Genomic DNA, 17,802 nt, shown 5'->3' on the forward strand with positions numbered 1-17,802 from the left:
ATATATATATATATATATATATATATATATATATATATATATATATATATATATATATATATATGAAGAGATAGAAGACAAAGTATACGTATTTGAAAAATGCAAAAAAAAAGTACACACATAGAGAGGGACTAACACTTGTAAGCAAACCATATACCGCATGGGAGTGCTCTTGTGCTCGCGTGGAATCCACCGGGTGATGTAACATAAGTAAATATGGATTGTAAATACTGTACCAGATAAAGTTAGTGAGTTCAGAGAGCGTACTGCGTCGCACGTCATCGAGTATATAATATCCTGATTTTTCTTCATTTTTTCATGTTTAATTTTTCTTCAGATTAATGAAATATAAAAATCCGGTCGCGCGGCTTACTCTCCGCTCATGAAAAAAGGACGAGAACAGAGAAAAATAATTGGAGAAATTTAAAGGAAGGATAGAAATGAAACCCGTGCGAATCTCGCCTTGACGTGGCAGTGTATCGATTTATGCGAACGATTAAACAAAAAATGATGAAGATAGCTAATCTTATTTTTTGATTATGTTTCTTTAATTTGGTAATGATCAGAATTTTCCTCGCAATTCTTCACGCTTTTGTTGGTTTTTCCATTCAATATTTGTAGTGAAAATTTAGAAAGAAACATTTCAATCGGCACCTACAAGGCGATAAAATACATGGTATGAAAATGAATTACTATTATTATCTATCATCTTTAAATTTACTGTGATTATTGAAAATTGTAGTTGTGATTGTTATTATTCAATTATTATTGCTTGACTCTCGTCAACATCTTGAGAGTCAATTTGTCTTCTTTGTCTAATAACTAAATCTATAATATGCAGAAAAAATTGCGAGAATACCGGACTTGCGAGGGAATTACCGATCGTTCGTTCATTCGTTATTATTGCATACTTTTTTGGTTCTTGTTATTGTAATGAAACGTGAGTGTACAGTGAGAAAGTAAAAGAATTATGTGGCGTTGTGATTGATTAGGGACTGAGGTTATAGGAAAATGAAATGACTAAAAAAAATAATCGTTAAAAATCAACACCGACAATTGTAAATTGACTAGCCAATAGGACCCGCACCTATTCTCGGTTGTAAATAAAAAATTACCTGACAAAAAAATGAACGAAAAGCGTACATAGATGAAATTTAAGTGCTGGAAAACGTAAGCAAGAAAATGGATTTGACATTGCGGATTTTTCATTCGGCTTAATTTTTCGTCAACTATCAATGGTGCCAATAAATATTCGATTGTCAACTGATAAAGTGGAATGCGAAAAATTACGTTATTTCTTGCAAAGAAAAATGCAACCACGAAATATCTGCAATGGTAAAGACATGCGAAGAAAGAAATTGAATGATAATACACGAGGGTTTTTGTTTTATCCAAGCCAAACGAAATTAAAAAAATAAAATTGGGCTGAATATGAGAGAGTGAGAGGGAATGCAAATCGGTGTATGATATAAGACCATGCAAAAAATGACAAAAATACATAAAAGGGTCATTTGCAAGAAATGGAAAAAAATAACTGAAATGATAAAAAAACTCCAATCCCCTCTGTATATTATTACATTAAATATTAATTATTATTAACGTAAAATAAAAATGATGAGAAAAAATGAAAAAATATGAAAATGAATAAAAAAAATTTGGCGAGTGGTAACGTTTTGTTAGAATGGCAGAAACTAAATTACTACTGAATTTTAATTAATAAACGAGATGAAAGTATACAATAACGGTTTGGCGTTGAACTTTATTTAAACATTACACATCAAACAATCCTTGAACCGGAGACTGATACTCAGAATGATAATTTGAAGGCGTAAAAATGGAAATCCCATTCGTTATCTAGTAACATTATTCTCCATTTTCACTTGACTTGTCATGACTTTGGGATCCATTGTTATGAGGGAATGATCAAACCAAAGAGCTGCAGAGATAAAATTTGAAATAATTTCGACGGTATAATTCATTGCCTGCTGAAAGCAATTCTCTTAGCTGTTCTCGGCATTTAGCATTAAGGTTCGAATTAGTAAGTAAATGTATAGCGTTAACACTTCATTAATATTAGAATATTACTCCTTCCCTTAAATATAAAATTAAAATTCAATTATCAAGAAATAATCATTTTCACTTTATTCCAAGGCAGTAAATTCAATGAGTAACTAAATATTCACATTCATCTGAAAGCCTGAAGAACTCAGAAAATCCAGAACGTCAATGGATTCTCAAGACTACTTTTCGTTACTAGACGCGCTAAACCCGGATTTTAACCTCGCTTCGCTCGCACAGAGAGAAATGTTCTGTAAAAATGACGGAACTCACAATTCATTCACTGATTATGAAATCGACTCAGAAAATTTAAGTGACGATATCGTAATTTTTCACAGAAGATTCAGATAAAAATTACGGAACGCTCTGGAAAAATTTCCTACAATCACGTTTCGCTCCGGAATTACGGAAAAGATACGTAATGTTTATTGAATATTTCTCTCCATGCGGTTAAATCGCAGTTTTTGGGCCCGATGACAAGAAATATTGTTCGATACACGGCCGTGAAGAACTTTCCTACCTCATATGATTATAGAACGACCCAAAGGCGAGATATTCGCCAGAAAAGTTCTTCACGGCCTACTTAGTATCGAAATCTACTAATTCTTCATTCAAGAACAATTCCATTTGCTTGCAAATTGATAAAATGAAAAGCTTATAAATAATGGCACTAAAGTGATAGGGAAGTTTCATCCTGGATGGTGAAAAAACAAGTCCTCTTGCGACTCAATAATTCTCGATATACTGCTGACGTAAAATTTATTTTTATACTATCGCAGGAGCAATACTTCACTAGAATAAACCAGCTCCTACACTACAAAAGTCAAATTTCTGTAAACTAGTATTTCTGAATAAGTAGTATTTTCCAATACTAGTTTTTATTTTTCCAATACTAGTTTTATTCTTTTAATGTTATCAAGATTTAGAGCAATATAATTTCTTCCATTTGTACCAAATTATTTGTTTCTCGCTGTGCAATACAATTTGGATTCGCGTGCTCCAAAATCATTGATCCTCCATCATGTTATCTTACGCTAAACGATAATCATTACGCAGTGCATTGATACACGGAACCTATATAAAATTATTTTCTGCCCCCTTAATTTCCCTCCCCCTTTTGTCTACCAAAACGGGCACTCGTTTTTTCAATCTCTGAAGTAAAAAAAAGATTTTTAATCTTTATTATTATTCTTGAAAATGATTCTTTATAATTTTGCTTCACGTACGTCCATTCTGAAAAAGAAGGAGGGGGGAAGTTGAATTTTTGAGAATTTAAGAATCAATTTTTTGCGTAGTCGGCTCAGGGAGGGAATTCCAAGAATTGAATACTATCAACGTTCTCATCGTCCGCTGGAGTACTTACTAGTCAACATAGAAAGTTCTGCTGTGATAAAAATTCATAAGATTTGAGTAGCTTCTCCTCATTCAATTTTGAAAATTCTCGAAAAAATGAAACAATTTTAACATTCTTGAAAATAATGTTATCGGTGGTGAATTTTAGACCGTTTTGTGCATTGGAAATTACTATATTAAATCGTAGAAACTAATTTCACATCGCAAACATTCAATTGAAAGGAATCAAATTTCAAAGCTTTTCCAGTATGAACTCTTGGATTACCATGTTTACATAGTAATTTGTTATTTTATTTTTAATTTTCTATTCTCTTCGTGTACGCTCATATTATCACGTGAATCCTCTCAAACTCTGGTTTAGGTGTTTAATTCTCGAGAAATGAAATAAACACTCTCCTTGCATTGAACCAAGTAAATAAAAAAAAATTGCATATCGTCATTTCTGTTGCGTGTCAGATTGAGATAAGTCACGTTTCGAGAACGAAAAATCGGCAATTCAGTGGGGAGATTGAAGTGGTGTTTACATGTGGAAGCCACACAGTGGCTTCTATAATTTGCATGTTACACTGTAATTTAATTTAACCAAATCGAGAGGTTTGGCTCAAGTGAATCTGTGAATTACAATGTATACCGCGTCTCATTGGCCGTCATGCATAATAATCATTACTTACAACATATATATTAACATTATAATTCACATTAAAAAAGATCTCTTCCTCAAAGTGTTACTACGTTATTTTGATACGGAGGTAAGATTTGCTCATAACCTTGCGATGAAATCTCCGAGCACAGGATACAACTGTAAAAATCACACGTTTTCCTCTCATATATGTAAGACAATGATCATCCCTGACTCTGACGCTACTGAGTATAGGTCTTGCTTTGTCTGTTTCTTCTTTCGACCCTTATTTTTCATGAGAGAATCCTCATGAACATAAAACATAACAAATTATTCTCTTTAATATCATCTGTTCAACCATTATTTAATCGTGAATTTCATTCATCGTGTCAATCTTTTTTTATTGTTTAATATTACAGTATTACAGGCTAGAGTGTTTGTTTTGATTACAATCAATGTATTTGTGTGAGTTTTATTGTAAAATTGAGAGTGACATTCGGTCACGGAATTTATGTTTGATTTTCAGAGCCTGAAGAAGCTGCGATTTGCAGCGAAACGTCGCGATTTGACAATAAATTAGTATTGCTGAACTCTTCCAACATCCCATTAATTATTCCTCTTATTGTTTAATATGATTTAAACCTTATCCATACAGTGCGATGTCAAATGCGCAGAGATTGAAATAAAGGGGACAGCCAAAATAATAAAATGAAAGAGAAGGCCCGACTACGGTTTTAACTAGTAGGGTGCTAGGTGAAAACAACAAAAATGGAAAAATGAATAGAACCAGATAACATCAGGACATCGTCGAATTGCTGCCTCTGTTTGTGCGTGATGCGCGCGAAAAGAACGCCCAAAAGAATGAAGAGAGGGAGTGAGATATATTAGTTAATGGAATGGGAAAAAAATAATAAAAAAATTAACGAAAATCAGAGTATCGCCGTGGCAAAAATTGATAAAATTAGAGAGAATATCATTCCTAATTTCCATCTATTTCATTTCTAATTGTAAAATCATAGTCCTAACGAGGGAAGTCTACATTTCACAATAGGAGCATTTGCGGAATTGACGGGGAAGGTTCCAATAAAGAGTACAAACGAATCAACGCGTGCGCAGTTATCCTATAACCACCCAATGTGTCATGCGCACGTCAAATATTTCCCTAAGAGGCACTCTCTCCCTCCCTCTCGCTCTGTCCTTCTCACTCATTTTATCTCTTACGTTTTCATGTTCTTTCTCAATATGTTCGCCTCACTTTTGCAGGCCTCCGCGCATAACGGAGGAATCGTTCACACCTACCAAAAATTATTGCCATAAGCGCACGCGTATTACTGCAACTCTCATGTTCATTTCCACCCATTTCTTAGTTTCGTAATGGAAGACATTTTCTCATTTTTTGGGGGTTTACAAATTTTTTCATTGAGATTATGAATCAAAAGGTTATATCAGAATTTTTTTTTATGTCGAAATTTCCGGGTAGTGGAAAAACAAAATCGAAAATGACCGTTCATTTTGTCGCTAATCATACATATCCCGTGTTACTATGGTAGAGAAATGATAAAGAAAAATAGAGATGGGTATACCCATCTGCTATTTCTTCGTACGTTCCATTGGAAGGCCAAGGAAATTTCATTACAATTTAACAAAAGGACGATCTATTTCACAGTAATCGTTTTTAAGATATCAAAAAATTAATTTTATCTCATAAAAACCACACAGATAACCATCATATTCATAACCATACTGAGTCATCGCCTTATTCTGAATGAAATGTTCTGGGTTTTTCAATAACACTATTTATAGTGCTTTCCTGATTATTTCTCATTTCAAGAAGAATATTCTCGAATCCATGGCATTTTTATAACGTGCATGATACAGTAGCATTATTATCGAATACAAATTTGGGATTTCTATGAAAAATTAATAAAATTCTCGAAAAATTTCGAATCATTCCTACAATCTCTCGTAGAAATATCTACAACTCCTTAAGCTAATGTATATATTCATATACATGCTGCATAAATAGAGGAGTTCATGTATACATGAACTCTGAAGGATTCGATCGCTGATTGAGATTTTATTTATAGTCACCGAGACTCTCTTGTAACAGAGAGCCATACTAGCAGATTTAATGTAAAGTGGAATGGCGCAAAATGGACCATCTGCAATCGTTCATAATGCGAGATCGACAGATTGAACTTCAACGCAATTCAGTAGTGAAGCGGAAAAGAGGGTCGTTAAGTCGATTTTGACTTTTGGCCAGTTTTTTTATGAATATCTCGGAATCGAAGAGAGATGGTAATATTTTTCTCATGACATTTTTTAAAGCCCTCAATCGGCTCTACAAAAAAGTTCGAAGCAAAAATTTTTCTATCTCTTTTAGATTCCGAGATATTTGTTAAAAACTGGCCAATAGTCAAAATTGACTTCACCCGGTTTACCGCTTCGCTACTGAATTAACAATATTTGAAGTTCTTCTTTCATATTCTAAAATGAGACCAAGTTTCATACAATGAGAGAAAAAAAAACGTTTCTGAAACAAATCTTGTTTGGACCAATAAAATTGCTAGTTGAAAATTACCAAAAAAGAAATTGTTCGATTCGAATTTGAAAATCTCAAACATGAATAATCGCTCTGCTTTCGACAATAACAAAATAATTCGCTCAAGAGGCGAGTAATTCACACGAGATGATGCCTGCTATTCTAGATGAAAATATCTCATATGGAGAAAAATTTATCAAAATAGTATATTTCGATACAAGTGCGACGGGATGGCAACGAGCGTGAAGTTGGCGGCCCGAGGCGAAGCCGAGGGCTGCCAATCACACGAGTTAAAACACCCCGTCGCACGTGTATCCGAACTATATTTTTTGTTAGTGATGTTACGTTCAGCGAGTGCCGAACTGTGCCATTTTTCGTTTACATGTTTCGACTTTTCGTTTACTAGTAAACGAAAAGGCACTTTTCGACACGGACTGAACGTAGCAGCAATGACAAAATAGTATATTTCGTAACGAGTGCAAAAACGTGTTGGCGAGTGGGAGGTTTATCACGAGCCGAAGGCGAGTGATATAATCCCACGAGCTAAAAAACATTTTTTCACGAGTTACGAACAATATTTTTCATCACCATGTGGCGGAAATTGGACTTTTAGGCACGCGGAGCGTGCCGAAAAGTTCACTTTTCGTCACAGCGTGATGAAAAATATATTGTTCCTAACTTACAAGATTGTTATCATATCATTATTATTGTTTCATTTCAGAATTCATTTCTTGTTTCGAATTATTGAATAGCCAAACGAAAAATTACTATCCCTTGTTTCGCATAAAACGAACGTTTTTCAGAAGCGAAATACGTGTGAGAGTATCGAATAATGAAGAAATACAGAGAATGCCATATTCTTACAATTACTTAATCTATTTTTACGACAAAAAATTTTCATCTCGGCGCACTCTTTGCATATTGGGCACGAAAACTCCTTTTGTGATCATTCTTAAAAAACCATTTTCTTGGCTCAAGTACGCCTTATTTGAGAACTCTGTGGTTTTTCTTTAGTCTATTTAGTCTATTTAGGTGAGAGTATAAAGTATATAATAGGGTATATAAATCGATAGGCTCCACTATTAAAAAATTACTCTTGAAATTTCAAGGGAAAAAGCTTGAAATTTTTTACAATACCAAAGTCACATGAAATTTCTGTAGATTTATTCATTGATGAATCAGTTAACTTCTTGAATATTCAAGTAATTCCCGATTTTCAGGTCCAGACGGCACTGAAAAATCTTGAAAATTTTGAAAATCCAGGCAATAACTGCTCTGAATTTTCAATTTATTAAAAATTGAATTGTATTTGATGTTATATTTTCACGATGAGTTTGGAAATTCAAGCTTTTCTTGAAAAATCAATAATTGTTTAACATGAAAAATCCAATTTTTTGGAATTTTCAAGATGAATGAGAAATTTAGTGAACATTTTCATTTGAAATTGAATTCAAACTCACAACATTGAAAATTCAGATGATGCTGTGACTGAAATTTTTATTTTAAATAATCCATTTTTCCTCGGTTTTATTTCAACCCATGTAATTTGAAATGATGAAGTGCCTGGTTGTTTCAATAATATTATTTTGAATTGATTTTTAATTTACTGCATTCTCGAAGACGAATTACAAATTGCAGTTGGTTATAACAGATGCCAGAGAATTAGATTAAGTCAGGCTAATCAGTTGTCGTGAATATTCAATGAGAAAAATAATAATTTCCATTATGAGAACATTTCAATTTTATAACGCGAATTTCCTATTTTTTACTGAAGTTATGAGAGATAATACCAATTCAAATTTGAAAAACTTTATTTTCGGAATTTCAAATCAGTCAACAATTACAATAATTAAAATTATTGAAACAAAAGTTCAAACAAATCCGCTAGGAGAACATTTGTTTTCTGTGCGGCATTGATTTAATAGGCGAGATGCCCACATTCACTGTAGTTGTATATATATTGATGGCAGTGCGAAGTAGCCACAACATCCGCACTCGGCATAACATACGTAGGTACTTGGTGAAAAGCCCCGTGTGTCGTTTTTTGTACGTGGCACTTGTGACACGCGTGTGCGGAGGAAACAATTGAACGCGTCATCCTCCTCCACTGTCACTCTAAACTACTCTCATAAACCCATCTCACTCATTCGTTCATTCTTAACACACCAAGTGATCCTCACTCTGTCGTCGAAACTTAATAAGCAGTGCTACCTACGTTCCATTTCCGGTAAGGCTGACGTCATTTTGATATGTACACAGATGCTTTGACTATGTGTGACGAATAAAGTAGTTGTTTCTACACGAAAGCTATTTCTTAACGTCTCGTCTTCGTTATTCGATTTGTCTCTTTCATCTCTGGCATTGAGATTAGTGAAAAAATGAAATCAATATGTTTATCATTTTTCTACTGAAATAAACTTTTATTTTCCCTCCACATCAGCTGTAATGATATTTGTAATCCGTCAATTGAAAAATTTTCTTTGAGAGCTTTGATAGTTTTTTTCCATTGGTGATTTTTTTTCTTCACCTCTTTACCTTCCTCCGCTACTTTGCACCTCTGTATTGCGCAGTCGCGTCGCGACCAATCGCTGCCTTCGTCTAACCAGGTAGTCCTTGAACAACTCGTGGAGACCCACGCGTTTATTTAATATCTTTCTCTTTTTCTGTCATACACAAGTTTAAATACAAGAAGGTGAATGGTTATAGACTGATGGTTGACTTGAAAACATTTGAAGTGATAGGTAACTCACACATTAAAAGGTTTGACACTCGATGGAGAACGTCTGTCGCGCGGCATGGGCAGAAAATGTAAAAAAATAATTTATGGTATTGGCTTGAGTAAACTCATAGCAAATATACACTCTTTATCCGGGTATTCAACCGTCGAAAATGAAGCACGAGCATAATCCCATCGGTGAAAGTGATGCGTGAAACTTTTATTCCAAATTAATTTTTACCTATGTATTCAACAATGTCAATGACATCTTATCATTTTTATTAGTTCACATTTTGATTATTTGATTTGCATTTATTTCACGTAGAAAATTAATAAGTATTTCCTTTCCCAACTCGTCAGATATGATATTGAGTGAATTAGATGGGGTATAGAAAGATGCTGAAAAGTGAATGAATGTGTGATTTGCATCGATGACTAATCACAATAAGATTTCACATCTTGACATAGATTGAGTCATTTAATGATGCCATTGAAATTTCAATCGAGCGATAATGGAATTTAGGCAGTCAATATGAACAGTTGGAATGTAAGACAGACTCAATAAACTACGTTTTTAATGAAGCATCAGGTTACAACCGAAAATTCTGGAAATGTGTGTTAATCATTTTTGTCGGAACACAGTATATATTCTGTATTTGTTTAAATTAACATCGTAATGAGGATGGTATAATTTTAAGGTTTCATTGTTACAGACGTCTCTAATAATTAAACTGAATGATCGATCATTCCTTTCATTTCAGTCATTTGTGGAAGATGAATTTACTTATACAACTTCACAGTTAAATATTCCCTTCAGGATCGATTTCGATTAATTATTCGCTGTATTGATTCGAAACGTGATTCTTTGGCCATATTGCAAGAGATTTGTCGCTCTGTTATTTAACTTCCAGATTTGTCGAATTTACTCTCCACTGCCCGGATATATTTACCGAGTTATCGGTAATATCGCACAGTCGACGATTCCATCTAACACTGTGAAAATCATTCATCTATTGGAAATGTCTTTTTTTCTTCAGGAATTATAAATTTCATGTTTTTTTTGTAAAAGTAGCATAACTTTTTAGATGCTCCAATCAAAAAATTCGATTTTTTTACAGGTTTTTTCGGTCAACTAGTTCGTGGACGAAAAATCAAAATTCAGTTCTCAAGTCTCCAGTGGTTGCGGAGATATTAGAAAGATGAATTTTTTAAAAAAAGGTAAAACGTTAATTCTTTAATGGTCGTTAAGATTCTACGTGAGTATTTAGGAGTAATAAACATTCCAATTCATCGCAAAATATGGTATTCACGAGAATTGAGCGCCTGGTCATGCAATTACCTCGAGAAACAAGTGCAGAAGGGAACGAAATGCGTTTCATACTCTCAAAGCTCATCGATATGCAAAACGAATGCCACTCTGCAGCAGGCAATCCCAAGTTCCGAAATATAATCCGATCAATTTTGCATGTATTTGATATTTTCCAAGAGTTCGATAACACATGTACATCAGTGACTTCAGGTTTGTTCAGCAGCATGCACGACTTTCGGTATTCACCTTCGTATCCAACTTCTCCAACACCAGTAGGAAGCAGTGTGTGTGGCCATATCTGACTAGTAGATCGAGCATTGACTTACGTAAACCACAACTACTTCTATCGTTAGTACTAACAAGTTATCAGCAGATTAACGAGTTGACTGCTTAATGTCATTGAAGAAGAATAATCGACGAATCAGGGGCTTCTTATATTGCAAGTAAAAGATCAACATCATTTTTCATTCAGATACAACATAATAATCAAAATATTTTTTCCCTCGCTTCTTTTAAATTCCTTCAACTTTTGTTGTTTGTTATTTTCTTCATGTCCTATTTCATAGTTCTATTTCATTGTTGTATATAAGGTACTAAGCATGCTATTACGAAGGATATTAACGAAGAGATTGTACTGTGTCCAGTAACGACTTCTTCGATTGCTGAGAACGCTTGCATTTCGGTTTTGAGGATTGTGGAAAAAACTGTCATATAACGCCAGTGTTTTATTTGACATTCTATCAGATTCATATTCATGGGGAACTGCTTTACAATCATTTCATTTTTCATGAATCAATCATCAAAATGATGCATACTATATCCCGATATAAACATGAGACCCCGATGGGGCGATTATGACTGTTTTTTGCTTCCGAATGGAAGCATTGTAATCATGCAAATTTAAGTTTTTGATTTTTTGTTTTATATGAACTTATTACGACCCCAAAAGTCCGAATATGTATTTTTTAGACCGTGTCCATACGTGTGTATGTATGTGCGTGTGTATGTAACAAACGTTTTTTTCGATTGTGCGCTAGGGAAGCGATGGAATCGAATAATTTTTTTCCCTCAAATGTAGGTATTGGTGCGCCCTATCCACCACCNCAAATTCATTAAATGACGGCTCAAAAAAATCGTTGGGGTCTCTTCTTGACCGAGTTCGGAGATGGAGGTGATAGCAATCATCGTCAGTTTAATTTTTCGAAAAATCAGAAGAAAGAAAAAAAAAATTTTAATCAGAGTACTGTAGATATCTCTGGATTTTCGCCCTCAAATGGATTCAATCATAGATTAAAATGTTTGTTTCAACGTTACTAAGTCAGAGTTAAAAGATAATCACGATAGCTGTTTCGATAAATCTTGTTTGAGATAATTTTTGAAAATTCGGAAAATTTTCATCAATTTTTTGGAAATTTCGGTTTTTGATGCTTTTTCCCAGCAACTTGTGCTAAATGCATCCAATTAGGTGTGAATAAAATGATGGAGATGTTAGAATTGATTCGAGAATGACGAGAACTTGTCACACGAAAACTAACGGGTTTTCAATTTTTTTCCGCCATCGGGAACGTGAAATCCCATTGGCAAATCATTCCGGGGTCACGTGGGGTCCCCACGTCGACCTGGGGTAAGTCCTAGAGATGCAAAATGACCGTAATTTTTTAGATCGCGTCATATGACCAAAAAATGACGGTCACGTGACGCACAAATTTTCCAACTACAAATGATTGTATTTCAAAAAAGACCAAAATTCATGACACTCCAATCTCACACAAATTATCTCATAAAAATGATTCAAGGGAGATTTTTCAAAAGTGAAATTTACCTTCACCCCTCAGAAAATGCAATACGAAGGGATAAAATGAGAATTGAGAATAAGTCGTGAAAACCTAAAAGAGTATACAAAAAAATGATTGATTATTACAACCGATTTGGTAATATGATTGATCGTAAACAATAAGAGAAATAAGAAAAATTCCATAGAAAACAATAACATGGAATACGAAACTGTAGAAGTGAACAATCATGATTATAGAAAAATAAAAACAAAATTAGTATGCAAAATGACCGTTCGGAAGCATATTGCTAATCTATTAGCAAAAAAACCATACTATATATGATGCAAGGGCAATTTCCCACTTGTTTTTTCTCTGGAGAAGACGACGTTTTGGTAACTGATGTTATTAGAACCTGTCTTGTTGGAAACTCAATGAGACATTTCACAGTGGGTCGAGTTTTGTATAGGGCCCCTAAGACGGACGGGTTGAGTACACGCCTTCTTACTCACTTATGAAGTTAATTGAGGGCAAACGTTCACCGCGTTTATGCGGGATATACTGTCTCGACCGAAAACATGCAGTGAACAGTTTTTCGGAGTTTAAATAATCAATTTTTCCTGAAATGAACTTAATTTCAATAATTCAACTATTTGATCATAAAGCTAGAAACATATCATTTCATTCACCCTGTGTTGCCAGATATTTTGGCGACAAGTCGCCGAATCTGGCAACTATGATATTTGTGAATCAATTCCGGAAAAAATTGAGGAATGCCCAAGCGAGGATTGAACTCGCGACCTTCAGATTGCCGGTCTGGTGCTCTACTTTTTTTTTCAAGGTTTTTATTCAAGAAACAATCAATATTTACATATGTACAATACACGTATTTTTCAAGATATGTAATATACATATCTTAAAAAATAGAATCAAAGGACTTTTATGGTAAATAACATTATCTTATTGATTAAACTTATGACCCATTAGTGACTCTCTAGTTTATTTTATATTTTTTGAGATATAATTTCATAATAACATTTTATTTTGGTTCACAATGCAAGTCTTTTCGCAGGTACTTCCGCAGTAAGTATAGTTGGTGAAAATTTCGAAATGGTATAAAGACGCAATATTTGGATCATATGTTGTTGACCACATTAAAAAGATATTCCCAAAATTTCAAGTCCCTGGTCCACCCCATTTTTGAGATATGCATCGCCAAACATTCAATTTTTGTGTTTTTTCCATTTTTGACGATGTATATCTCGAAAATGGGGTGGACAAGGTACTTGAAATTTTGGGAATAGTTTTTGAATGTACTCAACAACATATGATCCAAATATTGCGTCTTTATACCATTTCGAAATTTTCACCAACTATACTTACTGCGGAAGTTCCTTAAAAAAAAGGATAACAATTCTTTGCTGAATGCGAAAAAAAGCACAACAGAGTATCTGCGGAGGAAAATGAAAAATAGATTTTCTATATATTTATATAATAAAGTAATGTGATAATGGTATTAGATCACATTAATTAGAGGAGACCGGGGCAAAGTGGAACGGTAGCAAAAACGAGATTCGAGCGAATTTTGAATAACTTTTTAAAAATCTTTATTAGTCGAAAAAAGATGAAGGATCAAACGTTTCTGAGGATCAAACAGTGGTGTATATCCCCTTCAGCCAGGGTGAAACTTCGAACCCAGGTGGAATTTGTAAGTCCTCGTTTGATAGGGATAGTCGTTGAGCGAGTCTGTATATAGATTAAGGGATACCTAAAAAGTAACGAAAATTTTGGGTACAACCGATTTTGCCCCATACGTCGAGGTAGAACATAGTTTTCCAGGTATGTGTCTTCAAAATGCTCCTCGTACCATAATTGTCATTCGAGTTACAAAAAAGGTTATTACGAAAATTTGGCTATTTACCTTAGATTCTGAAATATTCCTCAAACACTCAGGTGAAGGATTAGTCAACTTAAGGATGTCCAAGTGCTTCGGCTATTTTTTGTTCAGTGAAATGATTTTCTACTTTTGTCGTCGAATATCAGAGCTTTCATTTTAGCTCCATTTGACCCTAAGTTTCAGGACATTTTGCAATGATATTATTATTTAAAATGTGAAGGTCTGAATGTGAATCTCGATATTGAACCGTCAGAAAATATTTTCAAAATGTGAAAAAAAATTAAAAAGTTTAATTTTGGAGGAATTCATAAAACAATTGAAAAATTGAAATTTTTTAAAATTACGAGCATTTAAAAAAAAATTTATCAACAATCAATTTTCCACGATAAAAAACATTTGTTCGGAAAGGCAAAAAATTTATTCATATTCAGAATTTTATCAGAAATCGATTCCATGCCTAAAAAATAAGGTATCTGAAAGTTTAAACAATTTCAATTAATTATTTATAAGAAGGGAATGTTTAAAAAAATGATAATTCCCTACAAAATTATAACTTGAATGACGCTGAATATCCATGATTTTTTAAAAAAAATTGTCACGCAATTTAATTGACAAATGTGATGATTGAAAATTGTTGAATCTATACTGTGGTCTGTATTAAACTATAAAAGATATCCTTAAACGGTTTTACCGCTTCGTTACTGAATTGAAAAAAAAAGAAAAATAGTTTTATTCTATGGAATCTAACGAACATTGAAAAGAAATAGTTCAAGTGGAATGAAAATCGTGGTGCGAGGAGCATTTATAAGCTAAAACCTCGAAACACGAGGTTTTACCTCCACGTAAGGAGCAAAATGGGTTGAGCCTGAAAATTTTCCTTACTATTTTAAATACTTCATAATATACTAAGAGTCGCTCCAATATTCTTATCAACTGGAGATTCCCATGTTTCATCTTGGTACCCCCTCAAGAACCCAACGGTTCTTAATTTAAGACTTCTTACTCGAAATATGGTTACAAGTCGTAGTGATTTTTTTTATTTGACCATCAAAAACTGTTGGTCCTTCCGATTACTTCCCTGTTTGACCCTTAAGCGTGTTTGACCCTACAAGACCAAAATTTGCTACCGTTCCACTTTGCCCCGCGTTCCACTTTGCCCCGCCGTTCCACTTTGCCCCACCGTTCCACTTCGCCCCGGTCTCCCCTAAATAATTATTACTGGTATAAAGCGATAGTAAATTTTTTATATAATGATTTATATGGTATCTGATGTATTGGTAGATAGAATAAATCTGAGGAGAACGGTAATTATTCCTAGGCAGCGTGTGTGTTGTCTATTTTTATTTTTATTTGTATGTTTGTAAATTAATTCACGAGCTGTGAGTTCTCTCATGTATTTATCGTTGGCTTCCAACCCCAATATTTTTTATTAATTCTATCGAAATTATCAATATCAATTTTTGGAATCTCTCAGGAGTAGATCAATTCCCTATTTTCAAAATCATCAATGGGGATTATTTTGACTTTTTTATGTCTGCTAATATGGTATAGGATGGGCTTATTCCATTCGTATTGGAAAAGACCCATCCTATCATATTGGGTAAAATATTGGGGTTTGATGTCGCCACATCTAGCCCTTCCAATTGCCTCATCAGCTGGGAACTCCACTAAAGCATTTACAGCATCGTTTTCAATACATTTGAGTTTATTAAAATAATTCCTAGCCAATCTCTGAATGAAAATGTCGATTCTTGGGATATATGCTCTGTCATAAAGAACTTCATTGCTCACATTACGATGGTAGTTGGAATGAGGAAATCTATATATAAATAAGCAGGTTCTTAAACATTTTCTCTCGAATGCACGCAGACGTTCCATCTGATAAGCAGGTCTGGTGCTCTACCGACTGAGCTACAGGGAGTTCTGTCACCTTCCGTCGAATTTGATTCGCTTTAACGTCAGATGACCCACCGCCGCCCTTCTAACGGCATTTTTCTAATTATTATTGATTTATTTCAATATTTTTCAATTGAACAGTGTTGCCAGATATTTTGGCGACAAATCACCGAATCTGGCAACTATGCATTCACCAATCAACTTCCAATTGTGTACGTTCACATGAAAAGGGTCCACTTCGCTACATCTATTTTTCGAGTGATTCACGTTTTTCTCTCCGTAACTCCCATTCAAATCAACGTTAAATAATTTTTTGTTTTTCCCTAGCGGTGTCATTTTTGATACTATCGGAGTCTTTTTAGCTCCAAAATATACGAAATGTTATTATTATTATTGGAGTATACATAACTCCATATCGACAAAGTGGGCTCTTCTCATGTGGACAGCTATTATTAATCATTAATGTAAATATGATCAATTTTTTTTTCAATAGTATGTTTGAGTGTATGATCTTTCATCGAACTCCGCTTCCCATTGAAACAATTGACTTTGTCAGGGCGACCCCCTGATATGATATATATATATATATATATATATATATATATATAGAGAGAGAGAGAGAGAGAGCGAGAGAGCGAGAGAGCGAGAGAGCGAGAGAGCGAGAGAGCGAGAGAGCGAGAGAGCGAGAGAGCGAGAGAGCGAGAGAGCGAGAGAGCGAGAGAGCGAGAGAGCGAGAGAGCGAGAGAGCGAGAGAGCGAGAGAGCGAGAGAGCGAGAGAGCGAGAGAGCGAGAGAGCGAGAGAGCGAGAGAGCGAGAGAGCGAGAGAGCGAGAGAGCGAGAGAGCGAGAGAGCGAGAGAGCGAGAGAGCGAGAGAGCGAGAGAGCGAGAGAGCGAGAGAGCGAGAGAGCGAGAGAGCGAGAGAGCGAGAGAGCGAGAGAGCGAGAGAGCGAGAGAGCGAGAGAGCGAGAGAGCGAGAGAGCGAGAGAGCGAGAGAGCGAGAGAGCGAGAGAGCGAGAGAGCGAGAGAGCGAGAGAGCGAGAGAGCGAGAGAGCGAGAGAGCGAGAGAGCGAGAGAGCGAGAGAGCGAGAGAGCGAGAGAGCGAGAGAGCGAGAGAGCGAGAGAGCGAGAGAGCGAGAGAGCGAGAGAGCGAGAGAGCGAGAGAGCGAGAGAGCGAGAGAGCGAGAGAGCGAGAGAGCGAGAGAGCGAGAGAGCGAGAGAGCGAGAGAGCGAGAGAGCGAGAGAGCGAGAGAGCGAGAGAGCGAGAGAGCGAGAGAGCGAGAGAGCGAGAGAGCGAGAGAGCGAGAGAGCGAGAGAGCGAGAGAGCGAGAGAGCGAGAGAGCGAGAGAGCGAGAGAGCGAGAGAGCGAGAGAGCGAGAGAGCGAGAGAGCGAGAGAGCGAGAGAGCGAGAGAGCGAGAGAGCGAGAGAGCGAGAGAGCGAGAGAGCGAGAGAGCGAGAGAGCGAGAGAGCGAGAGAGCGAGAGAGCGAGAGAGCGAGAGAGCGAGAGAGCGAGAGAGCGAGAGAGCGAGAGAGCGAGAGAGCGAGAGAGCGAGAGAGCGAGAGAGCGAGAGAGCGAGAGAGCGAGAGAGCGAGAGAGCGAGAGAGCGAGAGAGCGAGAGAGCGAGAGAGCGAGAGAGCGAGA

The 17,802-nt window shown here is 35.6% G+C and overlaps 1 protein-coding gene across 2 annotated transcripts in view; it reads left to right on the top strand.

Moving 5' to 3' along the window:
- LOC107048463 (POU domain protein CF1A) overlaps window positions 1-17,802 on the top strand; it is a 119,849-nt gene that overhangs the window by 4,099 nt on the left and 97,948 nt on the right. For both annotated transcript variants that reach the window (XM_015271630.1, XM_015271631.1), the window contains exon 2: window positions 10,407-10,506. The gene's annotated coding sequence lies outside the window, so the exon portion shown is untranslated. The remainder of the gene's footprint in view (window positions 1-10,406; window positions 10,507-17,802) is intronic.

The sequence above is a fragment of the Diachasma alloeum genome, unplaced genomic scaffold (genome assembly GCF_001412515.2).
Source record: "Diachasma alloeum isolate Michigan unplaced genomic scaffold, Dall2.0 Dall_scaffold_00193, whole genome shotgun sequence".
Taxonomy (NCBI): Eukaryota; Metazoa; Arthropoda; class Insecta; order Hymenoptera; family Braconidae; genus Diachasma; species Diachasma alloeum.